The following is a 27,792-nucleotide window of genomic DNA, read 5'->3' on the forward strand; positions in this document are numbered from 1 at the left end:
TTACACACAAAGGTTTCAGTCTGCTTTCAAGTGGCTACCATTCCTAAGGCAAGTCTGTGGAAAAGGAGAGTGACTTCTCCCTCTCTTAAGAGATGTACAGCAAATTTTACTTTATACTGAATTTTTTAATGTAGCATTGATGTGAGACACAAGAGCACTGCCGAGCACTCCCCAAGAGCGCACGCTTCCACCTGGGGATTTCTTGGAGGACAGCTTAACAACTGACACATAGAATGCCCAGAAAATATATTCCAACAGTGTTTCCCACCTCTTTAGCTTTCTCTGAAATGTTATGGTTAAAAGATTGTTTCAATATTTCTACTTTGATTTATTTACGCTTTCCCATCCCTTATAAGTACCTTGTTATGATTCATCCTGGCTTCACAACATTTCATCAGTTATATCAACTCACGGCACAGCTGTACTTCAAGCAGGGATTTACATAGAGGGCACCGATTTTCACAGTACCAGAATGCAGGATGTGTCTGATATGCACATTCCACTGAGGCTGCAAGGTCACCCGGCGCAGGTGGGGTTCTTCTCCACTAAAGAAAAAAGTAATAAAAAGAAAGAAATAAAAAAAGAAAAAAAGGAAAAAAAGAAAGAAAAAAAGGAAGAAAAAAGGAAGAAAAAGGAAGAAAAGGAAAAAAGGAAAGAAGGAAAGAGGAAAAAGCAGAAAGGAAAAAGGAAGAAAAAAGAATAAAAAATAATAAAAAAAGAAAAAAAAAGAAAAAAGAAAGAATAAAAAAGAAAAGAAAAAAGAAAATAAAAAAGAGAAAATAAAAAAAAAAGAGAGAAAATTAAAAGAGAAAATAGAACGGTTCCGGCTGCCCTGGGACGAGGCCACTTTTTTTCTTCATTGTGACAGAGTCTGACATTTATGTGATGCAAGTATAAACTGTGTGACATTATACTATGACACAGTATAGCACACAGCAAGAATTTATGTCCCCTTCTGACATAATCTATGTGCTCGACTTTAAGCTAGGAAAAATATATACTGATAAACCTTGTTAGAATGTGATGCCTCTAGAGAAGGTATTTTTATGCCTTTTATCACCTTTATCACTACCTAATTATGACAGTTGCTGTTCAAAGGGCAACTTATACTCAGAAAAATCATTGCAGCAGTATCTCAGATACCATGGTTTGGTAATTATGAATGAATGAGTGCTGGTTCTTCTGTAGAAACCATTATCCTAGAAGAACATGGGAGAAAAAAACCCAGATGAACAACCAAACAAAAATTGAAAACAAGGAATTTTGCCTCAAAGGATGTGTAGGTATAACGTCTCCCAGGGGAAGGTTGTAAATTGAGTTAAGAATGGAACTAGAACAGAGTAAAAACTGGGCTAATCATGAATTTACCTGTAGGTTTCCTGTGACCTTAAGTATAACCTTAATTTCCCCATATATTATGTGGAGGAAAGAGGCTTTTTTTTTCCTTCCTCACACCTGAAGCTCATACACAAAAAAATAAAAATGCATTTAGAGCAGATATTTTATATGTATATATATATAAAGCTTTATATATGTGTGTGTAGATATATATATATAAAGCTCTTATGAAATTAAAATTTCCTTTCTACATTTTACAGTTTTAATAAAGCTATATAAATGGTAACAAAAAGTCAAAGAAAAGAATTATTACAGAATTATCAAAATAAAAATCTTCAAGTTTACTTGTTTTAGCCATTCTCCTGAAAAAAAATAAATTGTTGATCTTAGCTAACTTTTCTACAAAATGTTTGGCTTTCCACAAGATTTCATTTTCTAGTAGAAGGCACTTCAAAGAAAAATTTCCAAGCACTGCTAATGACAATTTATAGGGTTTGACAAACAATGTTTGTCTTGCACTTCAGGTTTCTGTGTCATCAAGAACTACCGTGACACAGATGAGCAATAAAATAAACAGAGTTCCTTCAGAATTGATCCTGGTTTTATATAGATTTATAGATTGTTAGTAATTTTTCAACAAATCCATCTTTCACAGAGAAGTTTAAAACGAAACGACTTCTAAGCGGTGCCAGCTGCTTTGAAAAATACAGTTTGTGATCCCGTAATTTTAAAGGTTATGAAAATATGGATTCTGTAAGCGGGAGAGCAGGCAGAGAGGCTCTGCTCCCTCTTGTACCGGGGGTTACTACAGAAGTGGGTACCCTGGGGTGGGCACCACTGGTGCTGGACCCTGCCGACATCCAGGCAGGGAGACCACATGGATACTCACACAGAAATGGGAAAGACAAGACGGACAGACAACCAGCTGTGCCAGCGCCGGGTCAAAATCCCTGGGTGACAACCTGCAGGGCCACGGTGGTACCTTCCCGTGAGCCACGGCATGATGTGGCAGGTGGGTGCCCTGCAGATGAAGGCGTCAGCAAACAGGGTTTAGAGAAGAGAATGGGTAATGGACTGGTTAGACCCAGGCAGCTTGGTCTATTTAGAAATTACTAAGGAGTGATTACCACAGGCTACATATACATACATAAAGATCCAAAATTTGGTTGTAGAGGGAATTTACACTCTGCAACACAAAAAAAAAAAAAAAAAAAAAAAAAGGTGAGAAAAAATATTAATGGTGCCTAATACAAGAAAAAAGTATAGGAAAGGAAAATTAAGGTGCAACCAACTCTTTCCATGGTGAGGACAATTAGCAATGGGAACAATTTGTCAGCAACTGTAAGTGGATTTTTTTCTTTGCTAGAAATTTTACCACTGGGATCAGATATTTTTTAAAATTTGAAAATATTCTAATTCAAACAAGATTCATTTCACTTCAGTTGTAAGCTTTGATGTGTGAAATGACCAAACAAAAATACATAATGGCTCCTTCTTAATTAGTGGATTTATTCTTTTGAATGTTGAAGCTGAAGTCAGGTCTTCACTGGCTGGAGAACCAAGACCCTTGTCCATATGGTTTCCCCAAGAGCACATTGTACCAAAGATAGAAATCCAAAACCAATAATGTTGGGTAAAAGAACTGATTATTTATTTTTATTAAACACACATCTATTTTTCTGGCTCCTGCTCATATGTTCCTCATAATCAGGACTGGAAAGCAGTGGGGTCCACAGCAGAGTGATAGGGTGATCCTTGATGTCATCCTGAGTGACAAGAATTTCTGTTATCCAGGCTGGACCTTCTGATCTGACCGTAGCTCTGTGTAAACCTCAGGGCTTCCTCCACACAGACAAAATCAGAAAAACAAAATAAACCCCAGATCCACCTCTATTTTTTTTCGAGTGAACGATGTCTGTTTAAAGCAGAGATTACTTTTTTTTCCCCCCAGAAAAAAATAAATACTCTGCTTGGAATTTATTTACTTTTAGGTCAGACTGGCACAGAGATTACTCCTTCAAAATGAAATTTCCATTTGAAGCACTGCAAAAATTTAAGGGTCCTTTACCTTGACCTTGTGCCTACCTTGAAGTGATGAAATGTGTTTGTAAAGATACATTCTTAATAAAAAGCCAAGTTAAGCAGCAGAGAGGCACCGAAGTTACCCAAACACCCTCTTTTTTGATGCCTGCGCCTCTCAGACTCATCAGGCCGTTTCCTTCTGTATTTTCTGGCACACTGAGGCAGAAACTATATCTCCTTTCTTCCATTTGGAGAACGAAATCCGCGGAGTTTCTGTGTTAATGGAAACCTTGTCCTCATTCCCCCCACACTTCAATGAGAAGCCCTTTGACACTCGATACAGCCCGGTGTGAACCGTGCCGGGGCAGGCGCGCCACCGATGCCCCGCATCAGCTCCTTCATCCAGCGGCGTGGCTCCGGCAGGAACCCGATTCTCTTTGTCCGTGGGTGCCACAGAGAGCTGATGTCATGAAATGGCTATGAGGCAGAATAACACCATCAGAACTGTTTATTTAATTAGTAACAAGGGTAAAATCCCCCTAAAGCAGCTCGATCAAGGGTCAGTCTGAGGGGTCTGCATCGGAGTATGGGTAGCCTTCAGTGGCTGAGGCTTAATAATAATCTCTAGACTTCAATTTCCTACTAATAAAGGGTAATATAATGTAGGGTAAGCCCTCTTATTTGTTCAGATCTTTTTAACCACGGAGGAGCTAATATGCAACAACTGAACAAACAATGGCCACACAGGTTTCATTTTTAGAAGCACAGATGACCTCTGATGAAAGAAATGATCAGTCAAGCTCCGAGGCAAGGATGGAAAGTTAGCTAGCAAATGCGCATTTTTTGTTCTCTGTGAAGCAAAAGAAAAGAAAGCTACTCTTAAATAACCATGTATGATATCAAGTAAAAGTGCCTGAAAATGCCTGTGGAATTGTTTTATTACAAAAATATTCTGACTTTCGGTGATTTTCTATCAGTAGGTTTTGATGAACCTTGCAAGCTTATTTTACTAAATGGAGTCTGTCGAAAGCTCTGCAGTTATTAGCACTGTGTACGTGATGGAGTTGCTGAAGCCTTAACATTGTCTAGCTCTAGTAGCACCTAGGCTCACTGTTGTTTTCTCCTACACACCCATACCCACATATCTGCCAAAGCTCAATCTTCTGCAAGAAAGCCCTGCCTATGCAAAGGTGCAGCTGAAACACAAAAGATCTTCCTCACTACAAAAGAACACTACTTTGCCTTTTTTTTTTTTCTTTTTTTTTTTTTTTTTCAATATTAAAGTCTGGATAATGCAGTAGCCTCCAGATGTCAGGACCAATTTCAGCACCAACACGAGACAGCAGAGACATGAACAACATACCCACTTGCTGTAAGGGGAAATTCAATCTCTTTAATCCAGGATTTTCAAGAATGTGTTCCAGAAATTTTTCTTCTTAAAGCTGCTGGGGGTTTGTTTTCGGTATGCCCACGGGCTTCTGAGTTTGCCTTGCGGCTCTTTGCTTGCTCACCGTCCTCCAGATGCCACCCACCCCATCCCTCCTTCTAATTTGCCATCTTCTAATTGGCCTGGGTGGCTACTCTGACAGAAGCTCCCTCAGGAACGATCCTGGCTTCCCATGTCAGAATTTTAATCCACCAAGTCTTTTTCCCCAGGGTGGATAATCAATGCTGAGAGTCAGATTTATGTCCTCTAAATATATTAGTTATGAAATAAAACCTAGAGAGGGTGCCATGTTATCAGGAAAGATATGTGATAAAAACAATGCTTTTATGTTTTGCTTCTCAGACTAGAATAAATTTGAAGACTAAGCTGATGAAATGAACCACTGAAAATACTTGTAAATATATCATATCCCATAGTATTTTACCCTACAACAGATTCCCTTTACCTCTGTATTGAAAGAGTGAGAAGCAAATTAAAGAATATGGTCTCCGGTGAATAGGAAATGTAAATCCTATTAATGCTTATAGGAATTACACCTACACATTGAAAGGGCAGTATAGAAGACCTTTAAATTGATTACCTGACAAATGACTATAAAACGAGCATAACTTTTTTTTAAAGCACTATGTGACTCTATTTCAGACTCTAAGGTTCATGGATTTTACAGTTATGGAAGCAGTTTGTAAAGCTTGTAAAACAATACGCACAATATACAGCAATAGGAAACAGCAGAACAATTTAGCATTTACCAAATTAATAATAATGCTAACTAAAAGCTATAGCTAATTCCACATCAATAAAATAGGTGGCAATATGGTTGCAATTATCAGGCAGGGACACTATATAGGATAGCGAAGGAAGTTCAGGTGTCATAAAGTTATTTACAAGCTGCTACTTAAAAGGCCAAAGAAAATAACTAGCAGCAAGGCTATACAGCATCTCTGGGAACCTGCACGGGGCCACTGTGGAAGGTCCGATGCTGGTGTAAACTACGCTTGGATCTTTCTTTCTGTGCAAAGAGCTAAAAATATTGGGGAGGGGGGCATGAAAGGAGGAAGTAGTATCGGAATTCTTCCTTAACAGAAACATAATCTGCAGGAATGTGATGAAATTCGGTACCTTTGACAACCCCATACTTCATTTTACCCACAAACATCCTCTAATGGTACAGAATTCTCAACATTTTATTCTCATTCCCCTCTCACAGCAGCAAAAGAAAGATTACTTAGGATATTGCTGGCAGCAAATGCCTTGCCAATCCCCTCCTGAAATGTTTGTTAAATAGTGATTCCGATGAACTCCAAGACAGCGAGATAAACTCTCGCTATTTCAGATAAGATTATTGACAAGGTGCTGGAGGGTACGTACCCTCTTCGATCCTTAATAGCGCAGACTGCCACCACAATTTGCTTTCTGCTCATGTATTTCATAGAAGGTTTTGGTATTAGCTTCACCCCTTCTCCCACCCCAGCTGTCCTGTCTCTCATCTTCTGTTCCTACATGCCTACGGTCTCCATTCTGACTCTGGTCTCCACATAGGCATTATCAACACTTTTCCCTCTCGTCTTCCAACTGATGTAACTGCTGGTCAGTCACTGATCTGCTGCCGGATTCCCACCTCCAGCTTTCCCATTTGTCATCACAGCCAGATCCTGTAGCCAGCAATGATGGAAAAAAACTGTACCATCACCTCCCATCCTTCCATAGCTCCTCATTCTGCTTCATTCGTCACTGTTACCAGCATGGCACAGATACTGACTTGCTATGTTGGAAGAGGTTGCATTGTGAGTTAGTAATGAACTAGCTAAAGTAATTAGCTAAGAACTGATTACGTCCTATGTCCTCAAATGCTATAATCAACTTCAAAAACAGGCACAGTCAAACAACATCAAATCATAGTATTACTTGGGGGGCGGTGGCAGGGAGAGAAAGAAAGAAAAATGCAACCAAAAAACCCCAGGCAGTCTTTTTTCAGTCTTGGTTTTTCCTTAATAAAATAACATACAAAGTCATTCCTTGACAAAAAGCAAATCCTATGATCACATATAAAATGGGGGAATTAAGTACTTACTTGCAGCACAGTAGAAGATGTTTCTTATGTATAACGCTTCTACCTGAAAACGTCACGAGAGTGTTGAGTTGTGGAGGTCAAATTGATGGCCAGGTTAAAGGTCCCACTTAATTTGGTCTGCAAATCTCTGCTTTTCAAATTGTTGACTTTCTGTCATGCAAAATGAAATAAACATGAAGCCTTTATCCTGTATGGCTTGCACAATGAGATCATTAGATAATTAAAACAACAAAAGACACACAGAAGTATTGTCTATAGATATAAATCAATTACTCTAAAAGCAATTACTTTGGATCCAAATTAGCCAGTGTTATATGGGAAATATATAATATTTAATTTGCTCTATGGCTCTGGCATAAATCCAGACCACCGTGGCAGCAAACAAAAGTCACCACTTCTCAGTCAAGGTAGAGCAACACCACAATCACTCTGTATTGGCGACCCCAGCTCTTACAGCAAAAATGTAATTAGTGCTGCAACAAGTTATGGCATGGAAAGAAAACGCAGCTACTTTGAACGACACCATGAGGCAGAATGAGGACTAGCCTGGGGAAACCATCTTCCCATTTCTTCTAGATTGCACATGAATTCTGTCACCAGATATGTAAAATGAATTAATCCTTTAGTAAAAAAATGTGTAAAGTAAAAAAAAATATAGCTGGATACTGATAAAAAGGATAATGCTGCAGCATAAGTGCATTTAAAGGTATCCAGTTACTCCAGAACAGTGAGTAACTGGACGTTACTGGTGCAGGAAACTGGCTAGCACCTATCCCTATCTTTTTTAATTTTTAATACAGCAGATCCTAAGCTAGGACCAAACACCTTCCTCCTGAGATATTTTCAAAGGGTTATGAGGAACATATTTGCACCAGCCTTGAACGTTTGGAATTGCATTGACGCTGCACAGTTGTGTCTCTGGCAATGTTCACACATGATGACTGCTTGCTTTTAGCCCCAAAAGGAAGCCAACGTTTGAGCCTGGATGGACTCCTTCTCTTGAGGAAAAGGAACAAGAGAGATGATCAAGTAAACCTATCCATGAAACCTCAGTTATCGGATGTATTGGTCACATGTGCCCACACATTACATTCTCCCTTCAGGAGGCAAAAGGTGGATTGTGCCTTTCCTTGAGGAGCAGCTGAGCATGGAGAGGGAAGAAGTAGTGCCATGGTGGAGGGCATGGCAAGACCCCTCTGCAAGGGGGTTCTGGAGCTGGCAGCACCGTTGGGAGGAGTCAAGCCGAACCCCTAAGAACCACTGAGGGCCCTGCAGAGATCACTGTAACTGGATGGGCTGAAAATTGGCATCATGAAGCCTCCCGGGAAAGATGAAGTAAGCACGGGAAGGTTTGTTTAACATCTGTCCTTTTTCTTTCCGATTTTCTTCCTGCTTGGTTTTACTTAGCCACCTTGAATTACCCCCATGACAAAAACTCACAGGTTCTTGCCTTTTTGAACTAAGAGAGAGGACGCCTGGGCAGGTCAGCTTTGGGGTGCTGACCAAGCCACATCCCCATGTAGACTGTCCCGCACATACCAGGCTCTATCTGGCCACAAACAGGCAACCAGAGGAAATTCCTCTGAACTGGAAATCACAAGTGTTTCTTCTATTATGAAAAGTTCCATCTACTTGCTGATGGCAAACTTCACTGCGATGCTTCTTGCTTTCTTTTTTCCCCCCAATCTGTTTGCTGCCTTGCCTCTGCCATTCTGTGATCTGCTGCCCCAACCCCTACCCCCTTGGTCCTGCCCTAGGCATGTGAAAACCTCTGGAGCAGTACGGATTAGTGCTGCTTGGGGCTCAATATATGGTCGACTGCTTGTGGCAGTGGTTCATGTTGCTAAGGAGGACCCTTACAGAAGGCGAGCTGTGGAATTAGCAAAGGAAAGATTTGCATTCCCAGCTGTTTCCAAACAAAACATCTTAGTCAACTGCTGGATTAAAAAAATGTTGTTTGTTTGTTTGTTTGTTTTCTCTTGGCCACTCACCCAGGTTTGGAAAGGGCTGCACTGGCACACAGCCCAGGAGCACCCGGGAAAACCTTCACCGCCACCTTCAAAGTCACTTTACGTGAGCAGAACCACACGATGGCAGGTCTTATTTCTCAAAAAAACACCCCCTTAGAAACGGTTGCAGCTCTAAGAGCCCTGCTGTTTGCTCATGTACACTACTCCTGCTTCAGGAGAAGTCCCCGTGTAAGAGACCACCGAGCACACCACCTTTGAGGTACCACTGGCCATCATCAGAGCAGGTGAAACACCCGTACGTCAGTTGTGTGACATCTAGAAGCTCTCACGTATCCCAGAGCACTTCAAAAAGCTACATTGTGCATTTAAGAGAAACTACTGTTTTGCATCAGGCCTCTCTAAAGTCACAGTTAAGCCTTTTTTTGGAGGAAAGCCCAGTGACAGGCAAGATGAAATTTCATTTTAATTTTCCCTTAGAGTAAGAAGTGGGGGGAAAGGAGGAGGGCTGGGGTCTTCGGCCAGAGGGAGGGAAGGTAGCATAACACTGCAAAAAGAGAGGGGTAATAGTTATAGGTAATCAAAAAGAAAATTGCTCAAAGTACCCTTAAGTAGTTCCAAGAAAACCTCAAATCCCACTTAAGAACTTAAAATAGGACAAAATTGGTGCCTGAAGAGGCAGACTGGACTTGTTCTGAATATCTTAGGCTGTTCTGCTACATCAGTTCTCTTTCATCGTACATTTAATCTGCCCCTCTGTAAACAAAAATTTGGCTGAATAAAAACCGAGGGCAGACATGCGGCTGCATAAAATCCCAAGGCAGGGCAGGGTGCAGGGAGGTTTAGCTTGGGGAGTAGGTCTCTCCAAAGTATTCATTTCGAGAAAGACTTTGGAGTACTAGCCCCTTTTAACATACTACATAAAATAACCCATTAAAGCGGTGGGACAGCAGCTTTCGTCACGCCTGTGCCTCAGCCCCACGTCTGCCTGATGGGGGGGAGGCACAGCATAAAGCCCCCATCCCTGACCCTGTGCAGCTACTGGAAAAACAAATTACTGTGCTAAGAATGCGAGAGAAAGAGCAATTAAATTTTTGCCCTTTTTTAATCAAGGACTGTGTTGCCTTGGGGGCTTGAAGGGATAGGAAATCAAGCTTTTGTAGAGTAGGCTTTGGAAAGTATCTGTAACAGACATCCCCGTCCTTTGCAGACTGTGCTCTGCCCTTTTTTCTTTCCCTTATGGCACACATGTAAGGAGATTTGTTAGACCTTAAACTTGTCACAAATGTAGCTGCTAACAATTTGCCCCCGTGTTCAGATGCTCTTGCGATTGCTTTCTCCAGTAATTACTCAGTGGGTACGCCACAGCAAGCTCCATAAGTTACAGCTAATCACTCTTAAGTGCTGGAAGCAGGACTCTATTTGTGCAAAGAAACAGCAATCAAATATGGTAAGCAGATGGCTGTTTCTTGTCCTGTTACCACACTGAGCACAACAGATTAAGCCATGATGGATTTATCAGCACTGATGGATACATTAACACCATATGCTTTTATAGAATAAATAGCTTTTGACATTTCATTATAACTTCCGATGGCCCAGTTTTTTAAAAGCTGGGACTTTTGAAAGGAAAATGCAGATGTTTCTAACAAAGCCCGTACGTTTTCCTATGTTCTCCTTAAAAGTTGCAGCTCGGCACTCAATATTACAAAATACACAATTAAAGTCCTAGAAATAGTTGAGGAAATCCAGTGTTTCTTTCAACCATAAGCTGGACACGTGCATCTCTAGAAGCTCTGTGACAATCAATTCTTGTAATTGATAAATGCCAGTATTTGAAAACTGATGAAATTCTTAGCTCATTTGCCATATCTCAGGAAACACATATTATGTAAACAGCAGTAAAACAAACCTAAGTACCCCAAAACCTTTTTCTTTCTGATTTATAGGCTGATCTGTAGGCTAAGGGAATGCACTGAACATTTAACTGACACTTCTCGAGCCTAGCAGAAAACCATACCCTCGCATGTTTCAAGAGTCCTCATCCTGTGAGACGGAGAAAGGGAAAGAAAGTCAGCAATTTTCTAGGAATGTAGGTGTCAGTTGCCCAGGCTGCCGTCAGTACACGAGCAGCCGAAATGTCTAACGGGTGCGTTTGTGCACTGACACAGCAGAGGCTTCAACCCAGGCTCTGAGCAGCTATTGTGCGCAGTCGCCATGTGAAGGGGGACCCGTAGGTAACACATTTCTGGTCCCGCTGCCTCTAGAAAAGCGGAATGCTGGCTGCTTAAAGCGCAAGAAAACTGTTGACAAAACCATGTGCTTCCTGGGGGCAATAAGCACTTTGGGTGTTTCTATTCAGTAGCCCACAGTAGTAGAAAACCTGCTTATAAAAGCCTGTTCTGTCGTCAATCAAACTCGGCTGCACATGTGTTTGCGCTGCCGCATCTTTTTCTGTTCCTCCCTGCATGTACTGAAGTTCCTGTACAGGTCGTCAGCTTGGCGTTTGTTAATTGCTCGTCTGCAGCCTAGGTTTTAATCACCTGATCCATCAAAAGCCCTTCTTTCCCTGCCTATATTCATCTTGTCAGTTAGTGACATTTTTTGTAATGAAAGCAGTACATCTATTGATAGCATCCCTCAACAGAGTGGAAGGCATCCTGCATTAGCTTTGTCTCCTAAACCAGCCTGTTCTATTACAATTGACCTTCTCTTCTTGATTACCACACAAATCATAACCCTCTCCCCACTCCTCCCCCTGCTTCCCTCCCCCCAGTCTCTTCGAGTAGTTCTTCTGTAGCCATTCAATTGCCTGACTGCAGCTGGTAATTGGATTTATGTTTGGAGCACAGCTTTCTACGTACAAGCCTGGAATAATTCAAATAGGACCCTGGCCTAGGGCTGAGGCCATATGTTAAATTCAGATTTGCGCCTGTAAAATCTGGAGTACCCTGACAGGAGCATAATCCACTCAACAGCATAAAATCCCAGCCTATTTGCAACCTGCACTTCTTATTTTCTCCTCTGAAGTAAAATTCCATTTCGCTACTCTTTTAAGATGTTAAGGGCGAGGCAATTGCATTATGGTGACTTGGTGAAATGTAAAGGTGATGTTACTTTGGCAACTGTCTTGCTTCACTTTAGGTTTCAGGGAAAAATGCAGGTACTTTTCAGTTATGGTAATACAAAAATTAACCACCGTATGTCCTGGGTTTGGTTGGGAGAGTTAATTTTCTCCTTACTAGCTGGTGCAGCGCTGTGGTTTGGATTTAGCATGAGAATAATGTTGATAACACGGTGTGTTTTAGTTGTTGCTAAGTGGGGCTTACTCTAAACCAAAGACTTTTAAGTTTCCCAGCTTTGCCAGCGAGCAGGGGCACAAGGAGCTGGGAGGGGACACAGCCAGGACAGCTGCCCCACACCAGCCAAAGGGATGTTCCATACCATGGAACGTCATGCTCAGCGTGTAAACTGGGGGGGTTGGCTGAGGGCTGCTGAGTGCTGCTCAGGGGCTGGCTGGGCACTGGTCAGCAGGTTGTGAGTAAATGTGTTGCGCATCACTTGGGGTTTTTCTTTTGGACTTTATTGCTCTCTCCTTTTCATTACAATTTATTATTATTATTACCGTTATTTCATTTTTTTGCAATTGTTAAATTTTCGCTGTCTCAACCCACAAGTTTTACCTTTTTCCTGATTCTCCTCCCCGTCCCACAGGGGCTGCAAGCGACTGCGTGGTGCTTAGTGGCTGGCTGGGATTAAACCATGACACCATAAAAAATAAACCCCCAACCTAACAGCATGCTTTGTGAACACAGCACGGCATTTCACATGGTGTCTCCAGAGCCTGAAAATTACCCCTGGGACCAAGCTCAGATAAAGCTGTTACACTGAAAAGCAAAAGTGCAGTTAGTGGCATCAGCTCTCCTACTCCACATCCAGCATTGCCTCAACAGCAGTTTATTCACCTGCAGTTAAACAATACAGGAATGAAATGCAGTCAGATTCACCTTGCTCCAGCTACAAGGGTTTGCAATTTCTCACTTTCTGTTTCTCAGGCCCTTGCACAACCAGAAATTTCGGACTGACCTGTAGCCCCTGCTTCGCCCCTGCGCTGCCAGAGATGAGCAGTTTCTCTCAGCCTGAGCATCATCTGCTCAGCTCTGACCCGTGAGCCTAGCTCTGTCCATAGCCCATCATGATGCCTAATAGCAGTCCCCTGAGACAAGTTTCCACCCTCCTTCCTAATAGTGTCGCTTGAACCCTCTTCCACCTGAGCTTCTCCCAGCCTAAGCCACAGAAATAACACCAGGTTGTAATTGTTCTAATACCATAACACACCAGCCTCATATTAAAGCAGTAGCCCTAAGGATAGTATGATGGCATTTCACACACGTGCGCGCGTCAGCCAGCTCCCAAAACAAATGCAGGATTCATGCCTACCAAATCCTCTGGCTCTTCTGAACCTATCTACAGCACCAGTTACCTCCTAGCCCAGCTGCTACACCTAGCCCTGGACCTCACTTAGAGTTAGCCAAGTAGCCTTTACCAACTGAAGTAAATACAACACAAGTAGCCCTATTGATGCTGAGCCTTGCCATGGGGTCCTCTCCCTCCTGAGCTCTCAACCTCCCTGAGCTTGAACCAGAGCACCCCAAATACACCTCACCCCCAGGACACAATGACTTCCAAGATGTGAAAACATCTGGGTGCGCTTAGAAGAGAAATTAGGCTCGTGTGTTATTACATACTCTCCATTTCAGCATTTTCTTCTGAAAGCAGTTCATTACCCGAGGTGCTCAGTGTCTCCCAGCTTGAGCCCAAGTCCCCACCCACCTTTACACCAGTTCTCTGACCCCAGACCAAGCAAGAGACCTGCCAGGGGAGCAGGTGACTCTGAAAGCTCCTGTGCTGCCTCCCAGGCGCATGGCTGTACCCAGAGGTGCCTTCCACGCCTTCGCATCTGTCAACAGGTGACACCGCCAGCCTGAAGTGACTCATTTTTGTCCCCGTGTCTTGCAGAGGATCAGCAAACAAAGATGCCATTTTAAGAAAATAATTCAAAGTTTTGACATTTGAGTGAGAGGGCATTTCATACCAACGCAGCAGCTTTTGACTTTCTGGTGATAAAGCACCTGCCTGCAATGTGGAGGATCTGGGTTATGCCTCCAGCTGTGCGTGATTCAAAGCAAACTGGGAACACAGGGGCCTTTGACACACCTGGGGAACGTGCTCTCACTGCCCTGCCAACCAGTCAGCTTCGCCGCTCCATTTTCTGTCACAACGCTTCCCCCCGCCAGGTTTCTGTGTATCGTTCCACACGCACTGTGCACATGCTGTGCGGTTCCTCGTTCACTGCATGAAGTGCAAAGCAGCACCTTGAAACTGCTCTCCCACCACCACAGGTTTAACTCCCCCTTGTTCCCATTTCACTGCATGTTCATTTCCAGACCTAAATTTTCTTGCTGAAGATATCACCCAGATTAACATGTTCCTGCAACAACATTTACTTTGACAACTTGGAATTTTCATATGTCCTTACTCCAGAGGAGAGTAGCTCGAGAACAGCACAGATAGCAGCACTCTGCCTCATTAACCAGCCAAAATTAGCCAAAGTACCACCAGAATTAGAGAAGAACTAGAAACTCCTTAACATTTGGTTCTCCTCCCCTCCATAGTTTCTGCACTGAGTTGCTCACCTCCTCCTCTTTCATCACTGCAGGTTGATAATATTCACCTAAGCCCTTTGGCCCATTCTGGCATGCTATCTATTTGCAGAAAGAAAGATAAATTAAACTATTTACCAAGCTTAAAAATTTAATTTGTCAACTACCTGTAAGAGTCGGTCCAAAGAGAACGATATTGTCTCAACATTGCCAACAGAGACCTGGAGATGGAATGTGGTCCTCATGGACACCCAGACACAAAGACCCTGGGAAAGAGAACTGCATGGTATGAGGAGTACTATGCCACTCCCTGCAACCTGGGACTGGAAGGAACAACTGGGATAAGGCTGCATAACCGCTGTCCAGAAGATGGATCACAACCACTGTCGTAGCAATGAACCAGAAAACTTGAACTTCAGGTGAACTTTCTTCATTATAATATCATTATAATACACAAACACACCTCCTGGTCTGAAGCTACCCACCTCTAAGGCAAACCACGCCTCCGGCACCCCTCCTTGGACATGTGTGATAACCTTGCTCAAGAAGGTGGAGACTGGCAACAGTCCATGGGCCAGAGGAGGAGCAAGGTGTGTTGCTTGGCATAAAAGATGGCTCCTTAGCAACTGAACCTTGGAGATGTTCCCCACCAAGGATCACAATGATCAGAAGGACCAGCAGGCACTGCCTGGACCTGGGACCATAGGGACGCCTTGGACCCATAGTGGTAGCTATAATCCTCTTTCCTTTTTACTTTACCTTTTCTTCCCTACCTGTCACTCTATCTATCACACGCCGCTTTACGGGCAAACAATACAATTGCACTGTTTGATCAAAGCATAACCCCTTGGTTGGTTGCCTTGATTTTTTGCGCTTCAAGATCATAGTAAACAAACCATCACAAGTCCACTGGGTGGACTGCAACGCTACCTTTAAGGCTCCTGAAAGCCCCTACTTAAAAATAAATAAATAAAATTTGCTGTAGTCTCCACTTCCAGTGTTCCCAGCATGAGAAGGAGCACATAAAGTAGCTGTTGGCTCCGTCCACGGTGTCACAGTTTCCTACAATACAGTTCTTCAAAACATGAGCGCTTCCCCATTACTTTCTGAACTACCAATTTCTAACCCTTTTTTTTTTTTTCCTTCTTTATCTTGAAAGTGTGCTCTGGGACTTAGCAACTAAAATCTGTCCCTAGGGTTTAAATGCTGGTGATGGCCTGATTTTCTCATCTCTACAAACAGAATTCAGCAGTAAGCAGAATTTATCTTTTCACCTACATCTATCCTACAAATAAAATGGGGTTACTTCTACACTACCTGATTGAAAGTGTGCTGGAACCAATGGAATCTGTCTATTTCTGACACCGCCAGCATTTTTGGTGGTAGATCTTGTGTTTGCTACTTTACTTAGACTTGCAGTTCCTAAAAGTTAGCAATGAAGTAAAAACCTCATCTTCCTCTTTCTCATTTATATTTACAACTCATCTTGGGAATTCCTACCACTGTCTCATGCTCTAAGCCTGAAAATGTTACTGAAGTGAGCTGTAAAGCCATTAAAATGACAGGGAAAAAGTCTTTTTCTTCCATTCCTCCTACTATTTTATAGCTTTAAACTCTTGGCTCTTATAGAACTGAAATGCTCTCCAAGTCATGATTTAAGAGGCCATTTCTGGCCATGCAGTGATGGAGAGCCTCTTCACAGGTGCTGATCGACTTTTACCACTCAGCAGGAGGTTGGACAGATTTGACAAGCTAAAAGGGACCGAAGAGCTACTTCAGACCGCAGGACGTGATTCACCTCCACATAAGTCTTCTCATTACAAGTCAACTCACTTGGCTGGACATTTCCACAAGGTTTTGGGCTGAGAGAACTAAAAATTATATCAGTGAAAAAGAAAAAACACATAATAGGAGCAAAATCATGTGTGATAAATTATTTCTGTCTTGGTGGTCAAGCAAACAATTACAAATTAAAGAATACAGGTGCTACCATCTTTTTTTTTTGTTGGTTTGTGGGTTTTGGAGGGGTTTTTCTGTGGGTTTTTCTTTTTTGCTTAAATGTTCTTTAAAGTTACATTACAATGTGTGGACTAATGCAACTAAACCATAATTCTGTCAGTGGGGGGAAAAAAACTGTCAATACATTTATAAAAAATGCCTTACTGCACTTATCCCAGTCAACATTTATTCCCTGAAATGTAATCAGGATGTTAGGTGTTTCTTTCTGGAACGTTTGAGATGCCATCTTTTGCCATCTGTGCTAATTATTTTTGAGTAATTTGGCAGGTCTTGCTTTTGTTGCTGAACTACAGAAGCAGACTTCATCGGTCCAAAACACATTAAAAAAAAAAAAAAAGGAAAAAAAAAAGTGTTGGTAGTTAGTTCAAAACTGCAACAGCATTAAAGGGTCACGTACCAGCAGCATGTGATCAGAGGTCTGGAACATCCAGGGCAGGGAGATAAAGTAGAGGTAGGTCTTTACAATTCTCTGTGGGATAACAGAAAAGTAAGGGAGAAATAGCAGATTCAAATAGGGGCTGGCATTAGTTCCTGTGCTGTTTGTCCCTCCTTTTCTGGTTTATTTTTCTGGAAGAACTTTAAATTAATTTATCAAGTTATATGGCTCCTGCTCATAGCATCTGAGACCTCACCCTTCAAAGGAAGAGGATCATTATCACCCTTTCTTACACATGAGGGAATGAGACAGAGAAGCAATAAATTAGTTCCTGGAGGTCACACAGGACATATGAGGGAAAGCTGAGGACTGCACACAGGGCTCTCCAGCTCCAGACCAGAATGTTGGAAATGATCGTGGGATCTTTTTGGAACAGTCACTAGGACTGAAGCGGTATTGTTTTAGAGCATGGTCCACTTATTGAAGCATGGGACAGAGTCCAATGCAATGGCTTTCCCACCTGTTTGGTGACTATCTATCATAGTATAAATGCTAAACATGTATTATTATATTTCTGGAGAGGTCTAAAAAGTGGGACGATCCAGTGTGAGTCAGCTGAAAGGTGAGTATCAGGTTCCCCAGTTATTCGTTTTGAAGATAACTCAGTCACTTCAACCCAGCTCATCATTTCAAAACCACACTGATTTTGAAGGAGCAAAACAAAACCAAAACCAGAAACCCAACTGGAAATAAACTTCAGAGCCAAGTCACGAGTTCTGATGCAGTTTTTGTCACCAGCTGGGCACATGACCTTCAGCAGGTCCTTTCTTGCACCACCCCACTGTCCCATCTGTGAAACCAGCCAGAAATCCCTCCCTACGCTCCTACGCTTTCCGACAGTGATGCTGTAAGAGCCGACGGATGTTTGCACAGCTTTCTGAACATAACAAAGGCTAGGAAGAGACAAAACATTATCTGAAGACTGACAATGCCAGGGTTTGTGCTATGATGACTCCCATGTGTATTAAATTTTATGGAAAATAAACAGGCGAACAACAAACACTATCTTCAGTAATAGCACCAGCAAGGCTGTATTGTCAGCTCGTCTGTAACAGTTTGCATAATACGTACGTAAATGTGCTTGATGCAGTTTATGTGCTTGAATTGGAGATGGAAGGGAAGAGTGTACAAGGCAGTTGGTTTTGGTTTTTTTGTCAGAGCGTGCCTCTCTACCAGGGCTGGGTTCATGATCAAGATGAGTAGTTTTATCCCCCAGGCTTAGATAAAGCCAAGGTGCGATGTTTTCCAGCTTAGATTTCTCTCTACAGAAGGCGCACACAGCTTGCCATGACGCCCTTGCAGCCAGATCACTCAGCAAACACAGTCCGTAGGCACATTTTCTTTTTTTTTTCAGCTGAAGAAATAATACCCTACATTATCTTCTGCAGACAGTGAGAATGTTGGAATGATTCAGGAATAGCAGTACAGCTATTTTTTCTGTTGTGCACTGGAGCAATGTGCCTGTGTGTGGTGTGGGCAGGAGCTACAAGACCCTCCCCACCCGACTGCTCCAGGAGCTACGAGACCCTCCATACCCAGCTGTGCTCCAGTTTGACACCACATTCCTCGTCAGCCAGGACCCTCCCGCTGCTGGTCCACTGCCAGGTGATTTCCATCATTTCAGCTGGACTGCGCAGATCGAGACCACCAAACCCCATTTCCATTTCAAACTTCACAGGCAGTTTCTAAAGCCAATGTTTTCCAAAATTGCTCTTGATTGGGGGTATGCAATGTAAGGTTTGAAAGGGCTCTCTTCTTGCTGTGAAAAGGCAAGATACAGGAGCACGGCATCATTTACAAATTCAGAGCACTGTATATATAGGTGCTGTATCCCTCCCATACTAATTACCTGGTTTTTATAAAATTTTGATTGTAGTTCCCAAATCTGTAGCAACAGAAGCTATAGCATGAAGTGACTACAATCATGCAGAACTCCTATATTTGCAATTTAATTTGCAGTGTGCTTTACCATTCATAGACCACTGTGTGTAGGAACATTTTAATCAGTATTAAAGCAAAACTATTTTAAGCATTTAGATAAAATTGCTTGCCAAAACTTGAAAAATAAAGTTAATCCATACAGGTTTTCATCAGGGATAGTTTTATGATGTGATTCTATAGAAAAACCAAAATCAGCCTGTGGTAGGCAAGACACACTACTGTTACACATTTTCATAGTATATAATATAATAGTGACTTCTGTACTTCAATAGTATCTTTCAGCACCACATAAATACATACATAGATAAGGTATTTTAGTATATAAAAATATTTTTTACACTTCTATGCCTTCTACAGTTCAAAAAATCCAACTAAAGTCTTCACAAAATACTAAAAAAGACTACAAGCATTTGTTTGTAGTCTTTCACGGAGAAAATGGGAACGTTTCTACAATGTTCAATGGAAACATTTTCAAGAAACAAGGTTTTTGTGAAATATTCTTAATGAAAAAATTTGATTTTCCAACCAGCTTTAATGGTAATTGCAACGTTAAAGCAGAAGTCATTCCAGACACAAAGAACATGCATAAACAAACTGCATGTTTGGATCAGTCAGTGGACCAAATTCAGCTGTGGTGTAGGCAAGAGCTTTTTAATTTTACTGAAAAAGGCATCAGAAAGATAGCAGCGAAACAAAGAGACAAGTAAATGAGGATGCAGAAGGACATGGCAGATTGCCAATACGAAATGGAGTGCAAATCCAAGTTTACATAAGAGTAAAAAAAAAAGAGGGAAGATAGATCAAAAGGAAAATTTCCCCAAGCTGCCTTAAAGCTGAGGTGCTGAAAAATATTTGTTGTTTTAATAATAATAATAATAATGACAACAACAACAACAATTTTACTCTAGGAAGTACAAAAACAGCCATTAAGAAGGTCTGGGGGAAAAGGGGGGAGACTTAACATATTCCCTGATTATAGAACCTAGTAAATCAAAAATAAAGCAAGCAATTAGTATAATTTCACTCTTCTTTTCAGACTTGCCTATATAATGATTACAAAGACACTGGGCCAAATACATCTCTAGCATAAGTGGGCATAACCCTTATTTATCTCCAGTTCAAATTACACTGACTTATGTCATTAATTACTTTGATCCTGAAACTGCTATCTGTCATACGTACAAGCTTCTTAACAACAGTTAGGTAAAAGAGGGATTAAAAAACTCAGAAAGCAAGTTTGCTCCTATTAAAATCTGTTCAAACACATACACTTTAAGGTTAACATTTTACTGCAAGCTCTAATTTACTCTTCAAACACATCATTCATTTTTTCTCAGTAGTGTCCCGTATCCTCAAACACAAATTCAAATTTTTGCTTTTAGATTTTTCTTACCAGCAAACTCTGTGATCATCACCTGTGATCAGGATATCAAGGTGAATTATTTTTGGCTCACATTTCACCAGCACTGATATAAAGTCTGCAATACAAATTTAGTTTCAGATTTTTGTTGTTAAATGGTCCATATCAATACATTCTTCCAAAGCTGCACTATGTAAATAATGTTAAAAGAGTAGAAAGCACTGAAAATTTTATCTTTGAAATAAGCACACATCATCAATTTAATACTTTTGATATTACACAGAAACAAAGACTTATCAAATACTACTGGTGCATGATGAAAATGATAAAATGGCAATGATACAAGACAGAGTTTTGGAGCGTTTATAGTAGTGATGCATAAAGACACATCCAAACTCGTGGAGACCTGCAGTGCTACAAAAAAGGTTAAGGTGCCAGTCTACCAGTAGAATAATAATAATTTGGTGGCACCTATAATAGCAATTAAGCTGACCGTACCCTGGGCTGGTTAAAAAGAAGTGTGGCCAGAAGGCTGAGGGAAGTGATTCTGCCCCTCCACTCCTCTCTGGTGAGACTCCCCCCTGCAGTGCTGCATCCAGTTCTGGGGTCCTCAGTACAGGAAAGACATGGACAAGTTGGAGTGGGTCCAGAAGAGGGTCATAAAGATGATCAGAGGGATGAAACACTCCTCCTGTGAGAAAAGGCTGAGACAGTTGGGGTTGTTCAGCCTGGAGAAGAGAAGACTCCAAGGACACCTTCTAGCAGCCCTTTGGTACTTAAAGGGGGCTTATTAGAAAGATGGGGACAGACAAGATAGGACGAGAGGTAATGGTTTAAAACTAAAAGAGGGTAGAATCAGACTAGATATAAGGAATAATTTTTTTACTGTGAGGGTGGTGAGACAGTGGCACAGGTCGCCTAGAGAGGTGGTAGATGCCCCATCCCTGGAAACATTTATGGTCAGGTTGGACAGGGCTCTGAGCTACCTGATATAGTCGAACATGTCCCTGCTCATTGCAGGGGGAGCTGACTAGATGACCCCTAAAGGTCCCTTCCAACTGATTCTATGATTCTAAGATTTAAATCAGTTAAAATAATTTCAATAGACCTTTAAAAGAACATGAGGGATTTAGGGTCTTCAGCTGTTGGTGCAGAAAAATGAGAAGAAATTTTAGTAGAGAATAGTTGTGGTAATTAAAGAAATGGCAGAAAGCATGAGATACAAACGGTTCATGCAAATGCTTCTAGACTGGATTCATTTGGACTCAAGACCCCTCACAAGATTTTAAGCCAAGAGAGGTGTCCTGAAAGGAGGAATAAGAGCAGTCTAGGGGCAGTAATCTTTTATTTTGACACAGCGGACTCTGCAAGGGGAAATCTGACCATGGTCTTGCAGTAATGTAGACACCTTAGGCCAATACAATTTACTTTATCTCTCAAACCTGAATATGCTACATCAGCATTAACACATATTTTAATGTATTTCTACACATCCTGTCAGGGGAGCTCATTTTTCCTATAGACACAGAAATAAAGTGAGGAGGGTTTGGTATTTGATTTTTATGACATGAGGAGAGGCGGGAAACAAAACAAAAACAACAAAAAAAACCCAAGCTAATGGACACAGAATAGATGTTTGTCATCACTTCATCAGCCCCAGAAAACTAATGTAGGAATGAAGAGGACTTGTAAATAGTAAAATACAGCTAGACATAGAGAGCAGTTTGCACATAAAAAAATCAGTATCTTCTTTCACATTCACTGTCCTAAGCATAACTATTCGCATTTTCTGAACTCCTAGTGCTGAAGATGAAAACATCTGAATAAATTTTATAATGACTCCAGAATGCTGTGCATGGAGCATCTTCTTTCCAAAATGCCATTATCCTGCAGGACTCCATTGTCCAAGAGAACCTACATAATATTTCTACCACTTTCATGCAAAACACACGCATGAGATCTACGCTCATTTGTTATGGGATGCTGGTGAGGTGATGATAAGGAAAAAAAAAAAAGGATTCCTGCATATTTATAAGGACCAAACAATTACCAAATCTCCAATTCCAGGCCCAGCAAGAACATATGGAAGGGGGGGCGGGAAACAAAACCGTAATCGTACATCAGATAATAATCTTGTGAGGGAAAATTACTAGGATTACGAGACGAATCAATGCACTTGTAATTAAAAATATGGCAGCTCTAACAAATGGTCATCCCCCTAAGATCAGCACACAAGGCTAGAAAGGATCTATCGGATCAGTCCGGTCTCCCATAAACACAAGTATTTAGGGGAGCTTTAGTCCAGAAGAACAGACAAAGCATCTGCTCCATGCACCCTCGTGCACAAACCAGACTTCGCTGCCCTCTGTCAGTGTAAGGCATCTATCACCACCTAAGGGAAATGGAGAAACACTGGAGGAGATCAAGGGTTTCACTGGTCTGCTAGCCACCTTTGACAGCAAGGCTGAGTTAGCAGGTAAAAATCTGCAGATCACTTCAGGAAGCAGAATGTGCCCTGGGGAAGGTCCCTTAGAGCTGATGTCTGGAAAAGCCAGAGCTGCACAAGTTACAACTCCAGCAGACATCAAATCCATTATTTTTTATTATTTTTTTATTTTATTTTTTTTTAGCTATCAGCTTGAAAAACCTTTTAAACCTGTTTGTACAAGTAGTTAAGTATTCCCATTTATTTCTGGGAAGTACACATGAAAATTAACCTTCATTAGACACTTGCAATAGATGCCCAAAGACTAGTGGAATTTTTAGCATTGCCTTTCCAAACACACGCATCCGCAAAAAGCTTTCAGTCATAGACCATGCTCATAAACTCCACATGGCAAACTGCAACAGCAGAGCTACTCTGGCTGAAGTTCATGGTAAACTGCAATTGAAAGAAAAAAATAAATAACCTATATATTAACAAACTTTTGTTTGAAAAACCTCTGCAGCCCGTCTCCAAAGCACCCAAACCTAGCAAGAGTGAAGAAAAATCACCACTCCGTGTCGTCAGCAGTTCTGTTGGAAGAGGAGAGGAAGCAATAGAAGATTGCTTCTTCTGGGGGTAGTTTTGTTTTAAAGTGTGGCTGAATTACAACATCAAGTACCAATAATCTGATGTCTTTCACACCTTCAACTCAAAATCAGTTTTAGAAAGACAAGACCAAATGATGACGAAATGTTCTCATTAATTTCTTATCCTCCAGTACTATGGCATGAATAGTAAATACAGGGACCCAGACGAAAATTACGAAATACATATTCCAAGATCTACTACAAAATGCAATATGATGTGTTTTCTGAAAGAAAAATAAAAATTGGAGCAGCTTTCCCTTACATTATGAAACTTGCACATCTTGAAGAAACTTCTGAAATCAATAACTTTTGATGGCTGCCAAAGAAGAAATAATAAAATGATCAGGATAGGTGCCAATATTTGCTAACATTCACACACAAAACTGTCAAGTTGTTTCGACTTCTTTGGTTTTTTTAGTAAATTATCCCTTAAGGATCATTTGCAAACACCTCTGACAGAAATTCTTTTTTCCTCTTTAATTCCTTATACACAATTGCTATTACTGTTCAGGTGCACCTTCACCATAACACAAAAGCTACAAAGAGAGAATCATATCTTGTTAGCGAGTTGGAAATTCAATTATATAAACCCAAAAGTTTCTAGAAAAGCTTTGGTTTCTCAATTACACACAAACAGTATGTAGATAAGCAAATATGACTTACAGTAGAAGCATGGACATGAGATGGGAGCTGGGGAGGTGGCTGCCTGGCAGCGGCTGGGGCATCCCGGTCCTTCCCTGAGGCTCACAGGGCTCCTGGGTCGGAGGGATTTCAGGCTAACCAGGCACCTGGGAGGCCAAGCCTTAGCCCTCAGCTTGCCAATGCCATTTAGTTCCTCCTTAATCCATGTCGCATGAAAGCATCCTCTCCCCCGCCCCCACCAACCATTTGGTACGTTCAGTTTTTCAGTCAGATTTGGATTCGTTATTCAAGAGAAGGTGACATTCCTGTGAAGCGTGGCAATTCCTGTCCCCACGAAGTGCAAGCGTAGCTTAGCTTCCACCACCACTAGCCACTCAAAGGCTGGAAAGAGCCAGTGTTTTGCTTTCCTTTCCACTTGGCTTATAAAGCTGTGTCACACGAAAGCGGGTTAGCACCAAGATTGCTCCTTGTAGGCCTGGAAACTGTGCAGAACGGCCCTGGATCCCACACAGCGGTCAAGACCTAACTTTGAACACAAACACTAGCTGTCCCTGAAATCATTGCTTAAGGTCAAATTCAGCAACGTCTAAATACCTTGAGGAATTTATATATTTAGCATCTCGAAGTCCAAGCCTACTTCAAGAAACAGACATTCTTATCTAGTCTTCATATACAAGTCATCTGGGGAAAGGCCAGCTGTGCGTCCCCCTCTCTCCAGACAAGCAGCTCTGTGTCACTTGGGTGCTGGTCTGACAGATGTTTGAAGAGAAAATAAAATGAAGAAAATATTACAACATAAAATGGAAATGGATACAAATAATGATATCCCTGCATAAAAATATGCCTACAAAGACTAAAAATCTATAGCCTGGACTTTGGAATAAACTCCAAGTCGGTTAATTTTCATCTTTCAAATCTCAAGAATTATATTGCTGGAAAATTATATCTAATAAAATGTATAACCCAACTAATTAATACCGTTCCTCATAAATTCTCACAGAACTCACTCAGCAATCAAAGTAAGTGCTGTAAATGCAGGGTGAACAGCCTTCTATAATTAATATCTGACAAAGTACGTTGAAATATTTTAAGTGAAAATTTTAACTAAGGGACTATAGCTTAGTTTACATTAAAACACGTAAAATATGTATTCCCACAAGAATACTCTCGTGATCAGACTGTAAAATTCTGCAATATGTTTATCTGCAGGAGGAAAACAGAAAATGCAGACTGGAAATCCCACATCCAAGCAAAAAATTCATATTTAACAGAGGAGTTTAGCATCCTAAAATTACAACTGAGTCCAGTTCTAGCATATATTCTTTGGAAGCCTACTATTTTTTTAATGAGCTGTACATAAAATCCACAACTAGAAAATTAGCAGAGCTGGGACTACTCAAATCAAGATTGTGAACCATTTGCTGTTGACATTGTATCAAGCACATACTGATGAAAACTGAAATGAAACGTCTTAGACTACTCAGATTAGGTTTTAGGGGTTTGGTTTTGTGGGGTTTTTTTTAGTTTACATTTGAAGCCTTGTTAGAAATGGAGCCTGAGGAAGGACATGTCTTTGTACAACCTTCACTAAAGAAATATCCACATCAGAGACAAAATTGTAATTGAACTCCTTTCTAGTAATCTATACAAAGAGGCAGAGGTCTAAAGGAAAACATAGATCAAATGACTTAGAAGTGGAAAATAACTGCAGAAAAAAAAAAACAAAATCAAAAGAGACTACAAAGTTAGGTGAACACAGAAGTGTAATAAAAATCTGCTATGAATATATGCTTTATGGATAAAATAATGACCTAGAGTATGCAATATTAATGCTTGAATATTTTTTTGTAAATAAGGTTAAGATTACACAGTGCTTTTCTAAGTCATCCACCCTTCCCTACTCTCATGATCAGAATGGTGTACAGATTAAAATACTAACTGCCACATACAGCACCAATGTCCTCAAGTTGTCTCCGTTTTGAAGTGCAGCACAAGAAGTTGCGTTCTTACATAAAATCCCATTTTACTGATCAGGTTTAGAGCCACAGTATCTCTAGATTTCTGCGGAAAGCATCTTCTAGAAAAAAATAGAGCTTAATGTGCAGTTGAATACATTATGATAACAAAAATACTACCCAACTCTAACTTTTTGACTTGGGAAACAGACTAACCTGATCCTGCAGTCCATCACCTGTGAGCAGAAGTACCACCAGGTACTTGCCTTAGAGGTGACCATGCAAACCTTCTCACTGTCTTTGATGAAAGCCCATAGATCAACCTGCCAGCTCAGCCTTGCAACTGAACTAGGCGTGAAAACTTATCTGAGGGCACTTCATGATGGGCAGCAAACCCCCCTTCAGAACTAGGTTGGCTTAGCATTAAGATTTAATTTTGAGAGGGGTAGAGGCAATGAGTCAGGGTCTATCCTTAGGTTCAGGTGAGCTGGTAGTACAGGACAAGAGAGACAATGGAGAAGAGTGGCAGGTACTGCTCCCACCCTGTCAAATACAGCCCAGGGTTCACCGACATGAGCCTAATTTTCGGCTGAAAGTCTAGTTCTCCAAAAGGTTTCCAGACTTCTTAAGACCCCAACTGGCTGGCCAGCAGCGGATGATGGATGGGAGTTTCCCCAAAAAGCTTAAGCACCTCCGCGCCAGCCTCCTGTTCTCCGGAGAGCCAGCGTGCTCCAGCTGCGAGCGCTGGGGCCCACCGCCAGCTATTTCTCCCACTAATGACATTTTTAGAGGGTGAGGACTTCATTGAATCCATTGATGTTGACCCACGGGGCTACATTTTCCCCGTGCTGCTCACTGAATTAGGCAAGCAAGTGCTATTAATGAAAAAAGGAGATCTGTATACCCAGTTCCTAGCTCCCAGGGCTGCGAACATACCCCATAATTTGAGAGAATTACGTCTTAAAGGCTATACCGCGATAAAGAAATCACTCATGATGAAACAATGGTTAAGTGGCGGAAAAATCTTGGCTCTAACGTTAAATAAATTTCTCTAATGCAGACTTTCAAGCAAGTATTACAGGAGGAAAATCTCACACTCCAGAATACCCAATTTAGAATAACAGCTTCTGTCTTAGGTGCTTTGGGCTTACTGAAACCATCAGGCCCATTGCTGCGAAAAGCCTGCCCCAATTCATTTTGCCTGGAATGTGCTGCCCTGCTTAAATCAAAACAAAACCTAAGACATTTACATTTCCTTTTTTTTTTTTTTTTTTTTTTTTTTAGCTGATATAATGATTATGAGTGGAATTTTTATGCTGCTTTTTGCAAGATGTGGGTACCCATAAAAATACAAGTGACCTACCACCGATGCCATTATTTTAATTGACATCTGTGAGCATATTTTCTTAGGTTGCATCAAGACAGACGAGGGCCCTTTGTGCCCTTCTGACAGTGATGGCAATCATTAAAGATTTACCAGGGTCATTAAAGTGAGAAATAGCAGTAATGCAGAGCTGACTATCACCATCCCATGTGGATTCAACTGAAGTGCAAAGAAAGCCAGCACAGAATTAGCTGAGGTACTGTGCCGCCACCGTAACCTCATTGTAAAAAAAGGAGGAAAAAGAAAAAAAGTCCACCAACTTGCCTAAAACGCATTTCACTTATATGGGAGGTATTGCCAGTAAAGGACATAACGCTCCCCTTCGTGTCAAAGCGCTACTTCAGCTTTCACGTGGTACCAACTACGGTGCGGGGGGGACCCAGGGTCACTGCATTAGTGCCAGCCCAGGCAACGTTCCTGTTGGATTCTCCTCAGACCTGGCAGTAAGTGCAGCTGGTGAGCCACCCACCCACCC

General features: G+C 41.4%; 1 long non-coding RNA gene across 1 annotated transcript in view; it reads right to left on the reverse strand.

The window, feature by feature from the left end:
* LOC308059216 overlaps positions 1 to 27,792 on the reverse strand; it is a 50,989-nt gene extending 23,197 nt beyond the window's left edge. Inside the window, exon 1 of the long non-coding RNA XR_013926175.1 lies at positions 360 to 27,792. This is a non-coding gene — a long non-coding RNA (uncharacterized lncRNA). The remainder of the gene's footprint in view (positions 1 to 359) is intronic.

This window comes from Falco punctatus, assembly GCF_963210335.1.
Source record: "Falco punctatus genome assembly, chromosome: 2".
NCBI classification, from domain to species: Eukaryota; Metazoa; Chordata; class Aves; order Falconiformes; family Falconidae; genus Falco; species Falco punctatus.